Here is a 7,930-nt window from a genome sequence, read left to right as displayed (position 1 = left end):
GTCACTTTACTCGTACCGTAATGCATGATCCCATGACCAATCACTTGGTCACTTTGAGCTCATTATGATGATGCATTACCGAGTGGGCCCAGAGATACCTCTCTGTCATACGGAGTGACAAATCCCAGTCTCGATCCGTGTCAACCCAACAGACACTTTCGGAGATACCTGTAGTGCACCTTTATAGTCACCCAGTTACATTGTGACGTTTGGTACACCCAAAGCACTCCTATGGTATCCGGGAGTTACACGATCTCATGGTCTAAGGAAGAGATACTTGACATTGGAAAAGCTCAAGCAAAACGAACTACACAATCTTGTGCTATGCTTAGGATTGGGTCTTGTCCATCACATCATTCTCCTAATGATGTGATCCCGTTGTCAATGACATCTAATGTCCATAGTCAGGAAACCATGACTATCTGTCGACCAACGAGCTAGTCAACTAGAGGCTCACTAGGGACATGTTATGGTCTATGTATTCACACGTGTATTACGATTTCTGGATAATACAGTTATAGCATGAATAAAAGACAATTATTGTGAACAAGGAAATATAATAATAACCCTTTTTATTATTGCCTCTAGGGCATATTTCCAACAGTCTCCCACTTGCACTAGAGTCAATAATCTAGTTACATTGTGATGAATCGAACACCCATAGAGTTCTGGTGTTGATCATGTTTTGCTCGCGAGAGAGGTTTAGTCAACGGATCTGCGACATTCAGATCCGTATGTACTTTGCAAATATCTATGTCTCCATCTTGAACATTTTCACGGATGGAGTTGAAACGACGCTTGATGTGCCTGGTCTTCTTGTGAAACCTGGGCTCCTTAGCAAGGGCAATAGCTCCAGTGTTGTCACAGAAGAGTTTGATCGGCCCCGACGCATTGGGTATGACTCCTAGGTCGGTGATGAACTCCTTCACCCAAATAGCTTCATGCGCTGCCTCCGAGGCTGCCATGTACTCCGCTTCACATGTAGATCCCGCCACGACGCTCTGCTTGCAGCTGCACCAGCTTACTGCTCCACCATTCAACATATACACGTGTCCGGTTTGTGACTTAGAGTCATCCAGATCTGTATCGAAGCTAGCGTCGACGTAACCCTTTACGACGAGCTCTTCGTCACCTCCATAAACGAGAAACATGTCCTTTGTCCTTTTCAGGTACTTCAGGATATTCTTGACCGCTGTCCAGTGTTCCTTGCCGGGATTACTTTGGTACCTTCCTACCAAACTTACGGCAAGGTTTACATCAGGTCTGGTACACAGCATGGCATACATAATAGATCCTATGGCTGAAGCATAGGGGATGACACTCATCTCTTCTTTATCTTTTGTCGTGGTCGGGCATTGAGCCGAGCTCAAACTCACACCTTGCAATACAGGCAAGAACCCCTTCTTGGACTGATCCATTTTGAACTTCTTCAAAATCTTATCAAGGTATGTGCTTTGTGAAAGACCTATGAGGCGTCTCGATCTATTTCTATAGATCTTGATGCCTAATATATAAGCAGCTTCTCTAAGGTCCTTCATTGAAAAACACTTATTCAAGTAGGCCTTAATACTGTCCAAGAATTCTATATTATTTCCCATCAAAAGTATGTCATCTACATATAATATGAGAAATGCTACAGAGCTCCCACTCACTTTCTTGTAAACGCAGGCTTCTCCATAAGTCTGCATAAACCCAAACGCTTTGATCATCTCATCAAAGTGAATGTTCCAACTCCGAGATGCTTGCACCAGCCCATAAATGGATCGTTGGAGCTTGCATACTTTGTCAGCATTCTTAGGATCGACAAAACTTTCCGGCTTCATCATATACAACTCTTCCTTAAGATAACCGTTAAGGAATGCCGTTTTGACGTCCATCTGCCATATCTCATAATCATAGTATGCGGCAATTGCTAACATGATTCGGACGGACTTAAGCTTCACCACGGGAGAGAAAGTCTCATCGTAGTCAATCCCTTGAACTTGCCGATAACCCTTAGCGACAAGTCGACCTTTATAGATGGTAATATTACCATCCGCGTCCGTCTTCTTCTTAAAGATCCATTTGTTTTCTATCGCTCACCGATAATCGGGCAAGTCAGTCAAAGTCCATACTTTGTTTTCATACATGGATTCTATCTTGGATTTCATGGCTTCAAGCCATTTGTTGGAATCTGGGCCCGCCATCGCTTCTTCATAGTTCGAAGGTTCACCGTTGTCTAACAACATGATTTCCAGGACAGGGTTGCCGTACCACTCTGGTGCGGAACGTGTCCTTGTGGACCTACGAAGTTCAGTAGCAACTTGATCCGAAGTACCTTGATCATCATCATTATTTTCCTCTTCAGTTGGTGTAGGCATCACAGGAACATCTTCCTGTGCTGCACTACTATCCCGCTCAAGAGGTAGTACTTCATCGAGTTCTACTTTCCTCCCACTTACTTCTTTCGAGAGAAACTCTTTTTCCAGAAAGGATCTGTTCTTGGCAACAAAGATCTTGCCCTCGGATCTTAAGTAGAAGGTGTACCCAATGGTTTCCTTAGGGTATCCTATGAAGACGCATTTTTCCGACTTGGGTTCGAGCTTTTCAGGTTGAAGTTTCTTGACATAAGCATCGCATCCCCAAACTTTTAGAAACGACAGCTTAGGTTTCTTCCCAAACCATAATTCATATGGTGTCGTCTCAACGGATTTAGACGGTGCCCTATTTAAAGTGAATGTAGCTGTCTCTAGAGCGTATCCCCAAAATGATAGCGGTAAATCGGTAAGAGACATCATAGACCGCACCATATCCAATAGAGTGCGATTTATGACGTTCGGACACACCGTTACGCTGAGGTGTTCCAGGCGGCGTGAGTTGTGAAAGGATTCCACATTTCCTTAAGTGTGTACCAAATTCGTGACTTAAGTATTATCCTCCACGATCTGATCGTAGGAATTTTATCTTTCGGTCACGTTGATTCTCTACCTCATTCTGAAATTCCTTGAACTTTTCAAAGGTCTCAGACTTGTGTTTCATCAAGTAGACATACCCATATCTACTTAAGTCATCAGTGAGAGTGAGAACATAACGATATCCTCCGCGAGCCTCAACGCTCATTGGACCGCACACATCGGTATGTATGATTTCCAACAAGTTGGTTGTTCGCTCCATTGTTCCGGAGAACGGAGTCTTGGTCATCTTGCCCATGAGGCATGGTTCGCATGTGTCAAATGATTCATAATCGAGAGACTACAAAAGTCCATCAGCATGGAGCTTCTTCATGCGCTTGACACCAATGTGACCAAGGCGGCAATGCCACAAGTATGTGGGACTATCGTTATCAACTTTACATCTTTTGGTATTCACACTATGAATATGTGTAACATTACGCTCGAGATTCATTAAGAATAAACCATTGACCATAGGGGCATGACCATAAAACATATCTCTCATATAAATAGAACAACCATTATTCTCGGATTTAAATGAGTAGCCATCTCGTATCAAACGAGATCCAGATACAATGTTCATGCTCAAACTTGGCACCAAATAACAATTATTAAGGTTCATAACTAATCCCGTAGGTAAATGTAGAGGTAGCGTGCCGATGGCGATCACATCGACCTTGGAACCGTTCCCGACGCGCATCGTCACCTCATCCTTCGCCAGTCTCCGCTTATTCCGCAGCTCCTGCTGTGAGTTACAAATATGAGCAACGGCACCGGTATCAAATACCCAGGAGCTACTACGAGTACTGGTAAGGTACACATCAATTACATGTATATCAAATATACCTTTAGTGTTGCCGGCCTTCTTATCCGCTAAGTATTTGGGGCAGTTCCGCTTCCAGTGACCCTTCCCCTTGCAATAAAAGCACTCAGTCTTGGGCTTGGGTCCATTCTTTGACTTCTTCCGGCAACTGGCTTACCGGGCGTGGCAACATATTTGCCGTCCTTCTTGAAGTTCTTCTTACCCTTGCCCTTCTTGAACTTAGTGGTCTTATTGACCATCAACACTTGATGTTCTTTCTTGATTTCAACCTCTCCTGACTTCAGCATTGAAAATACTTCAGGAATGGTCTTCACCATCCCCTGCATATTGTAGTTCATCACGAAGCTCTTGTAGCTTGGTGGGAGCGACTGAAGGATTCTGTCAATGACCGCCTCGTCCGGGAGGTTAATGTCCAGCTGGGACAGGCGGTTGTGCAACCCAGACATTTTGAGTATGTGCTCACTGACAGAACTGTTTTCCTCCATCTTACAACTATAGAACTTGTCGGAGACTTCATATCTCTCGACCCGGGCATGAGCTTGGAAAACTAGTTTCAGCTCCTCGGACATCTCATATGCTCCGTGTCGCTCAAAACGCTTATGGAGCCCCGGTTCTAAGCTGTAAAGCATGCCGCACTGAACGAGGGAGTAATCATCAGCACATGTCTGCCAAACGTTCAAATCGTCTTGCAGTGCTGGGAGAGCAGGTGGGTCACCTAACGGTGCTTCTAGGACATATGCTTTCTTGGCAGCTATGAGGATGATCCTCAGGTTCCGGACCTAGTCTGTATAGTTGCTGCCATCATCTTTCAGCTTGGTTTTCTCTAGGAACGCGTTGAAGTTCATGTTGACATGAGCGTTGGCCATTTGATCTACAAGACATATTTGCAAAAGGTTTTAGACTAAGTTCATGATAATTAAGTTCATCTAATCAAATTATTGAATGAACTCCCACTCAGATTTGACATCCCTCTGGTCATCTAAGAGTTACACGGTCCGAGTCGACTAGGCCGTGTCCGATCATCACGTGAGACGGACTAGTCATCGTCGGTGAACATTTTCATGTTGATCGTATCTTCCATACGACTCGTGTTCGACCTTTCGGTCTCCGTGTTCCGAGGCCATGTCTGTACATGCTAGGCTCGTCAAGTTAACCCTAAGTGTTTTGCATGTGTAAAACTATCTTACACCCGTTGTATGTGAACGTAAGGATCTATCACACCCGATCACCACGTGGTGCTTCAAAACGACGAACTTTAGCAACGGTGCACAGTTAGGGGAGAACACTTCTTGAAATTGTTGTAAGGGATCATCTTATTTACTACCGTCGTTCTAAGTAAACAAGATGCATAAACATAATAAACATCACATGCAATTATATAGTAGTGACATGATATGGCCAATATCATATAGCTCCTTTGTTCTTCATCTTCGGGGCTCCATGATCATCTTGTCACCGGCATGACACCATGATCTCCATCATCATGATCTCCATCATCGTGTCTTCATGAAGTTGTCACGCCAACGACTACTTCTACTTCTATGACTAACGCGTTTAGCAATAAAGTAAAGTAGTTTACATGGCGTTCTTCAATGACACGCAGGTCATACAAAAAATAAAGACAACTCCTATGGCTCCTGCCGGTTGTCATAGTCATCGACATGCAAGTCGTGATTCCTATTACAAGAACATGATCTCATACATCACAATATATCATTCATCATTCATCACAACTTCTGGCCATATCACATCACATGACAATTGCTGCAAAAACAAGTTAGACGTCCTCTAATTGTTGTTGCATCTTTTACGTGGCTGCAATTGGGTTCTAGCAAGAACGTTTTCTTACCTACGAATAACCACAACGTGATTTTTTCAACTTCTATTTACCCTTCATAAGGACCCTTTTCATCGAATCCGCTCCAACTAAAGTGGGAGAGACAGACACCCGCCAGCCACCTTATGCAACTAGTGCATGTTAGTCGGTGGAACCGGTCTCACGTAAGCGTACGTGTAAGGTTGGTCCGGGCCGCTTCATCCCACAATACCGCTGAAGCAAGATAAGACTGGTAGCGGCAAGCAAGTTGACAAGATCTACGCCCACAACAAAATTGTGTTCTACTCGTGCAATAGAGAACTACGCATAGACCTAGCTCATGATGCCACTATTGGGGAACGTTGCAGAAAATTAAAAAATTTCCTACGGTTTCACCAAGATCCATCTATGAGTTCATCTAAGCAACGAGTCAAGGGAGTGAGTTTGCATCTAAATACCACTTGTAGATCGCGTAAGGAAGCGTTCCTCGAGGGAGCGGTGATGATGGAGTCGTACTCAACGTGATTCAGATCACCGATGACCAAGTGCTGAACGGACAGCACCTCCACGTTCAACACACGTACGGTACGGGCGACGTCTCCTCCGTCTTGATCCAGCAATGAGGAAGGAGAGGTTGAGGAAGACAGCTCCACCGGCAGCACGACGGCGTGATGATAGTGGAGAAGCAGTACTCCGACAGGGCTTCGCCAAGCACGTGGAGGAGGAGAGGTGTTGGGGAGGGGAGGGGCTGCGCCTTGGCTTGTGTATGCAGCCCTCCCCTCACCCCTCTATTTATAGGGGAAGGGGCAAGGGGGGCCGGCCCCTCTAGATGGGATCTAGAGGGGGGCGGCGGCCAGGGGGGGACTTGCCCCCCAAGCAAGGGGGTGCGCCCCCTTTAGGGTCCCCCCCCCCAACCCTAGGCGCATGGGCCCAAGGGGGGCGCGCCCAGCCCACCAGGGGCTGGCTCCTGCCCCACGCAGCCCATGTGGCCCCCTGGGAGGGGTGGCCCCTCCCGGTGGACCCCCGGAACCCTTCCGGTGGTCCTGGTACAATACCGATATGACCCTGAAACTTTCCGGTGTCCGTTTGACAACTTCCCATATATAAATCTTTACCTCCGGACCCTTCCGGAACTCCTCGTGATATCCGGGATCTCATCCGGGACTCCGAACAACATTCGGTAATCACATACAAGTCTTCCTAATAACCCTAGCATCACCGAACCTTAAGTGTGTAGACCCTACGGGTTCGGGAGACACGCAGACATGACCGAGACGGCTCTCGGGCAATAACCAACAGCAGGATCTGGATACCCATGTTGGCTCCCACATGCTCCTCGATGATGTCATCGGATGAACCACGATGTCAAGGATTCAAGCAACCCCATATACTATTCCCTTTGTCAATCGGTACGTTACATGCCCGAGACTCGATCGTCGGTATCCCAATACCTCGTTCAGTCTCGTTACCAGCAAGTCACTTTACTCGTACCGTAATGCATGATCCCATGACCAATCACTTGGTCACTTTGAGCTCATTATGATGATGCATTACCGAGTGGGCCCAGAGATACCTCTCTGTCATACGGAGTGACAAATCCCAGTCTCGATCCGTGTCAACCCAACAGACACTTTCGGAGACACTTGTAGTGCACCTTTATAGTCACCCAGTTACATTGTGACGTTTGGTACACCCAAAGCACTCCTATGGTATCCGGGAGTTACACGATCTCATGGTCTAAGGAAGAGATACTTGACATTGGAAAAGCTCAAGCAAAACGAACTACACGATCTTGTGCTATGCTTAGGATTGGGTCTTGTCCATCACATCATTCTCCTAATGATGTGATCCCGTTGTCAATGACATCTAATGTCCATAGTCAGGAAACCATGACTATCTGTCGACCAACGAGCTAGTCAACTAGAGGCTCACTAGGGACATGTTATGGTCTATGTATTCACACGTGTATTACGATTTCTGGATAATACAGTTATAGCATGAATAAAAGACAATTATCGTGAACAAGGAAATATAATAATAACCCTTTTTATGATTGCCTCTAGGGCATATTTCCAACAGTCTCCCACTTGCACTAGAGTCAATAATCTAGTTACATTGTGATGAATCGAACACCCATAGAGTTCTGGTGTTGATCATGTTTTGCTTGCGAGAGAGGTTTAGTCAACGGATCTGCGACATTTAGATCCGTATGTACTTTGCAAATATCTATGTCTCCATCTTGAACATTTTCACGGATGGAGTTGAAACGACGCTTGATGTGCCTGGTCTTCTTGTGAAACCTGGGCTCCTTAGCAAGGGCAATAGCTCCAGTGTTGTCACAGAAGAGTTTGATCGGCCCCG

Source organism: Triticum dicoccoides, chromosome 2B (assembly GCF_002162155.2).
Source record: "Triticum dicoccoides isolate Atlit2015 ecotype Zavitan chromosome 2B, WEW_v2.0, whole genome shotgun sequence".
NCBI lineage: Eukaryota > Viridiplantae > Streptophyta > Magnoliopsida > Poales > Poaceae > Triticum > Triticum dicoccoides.
Note: the sequence above shows the minus strand (reverse complement) of the source record.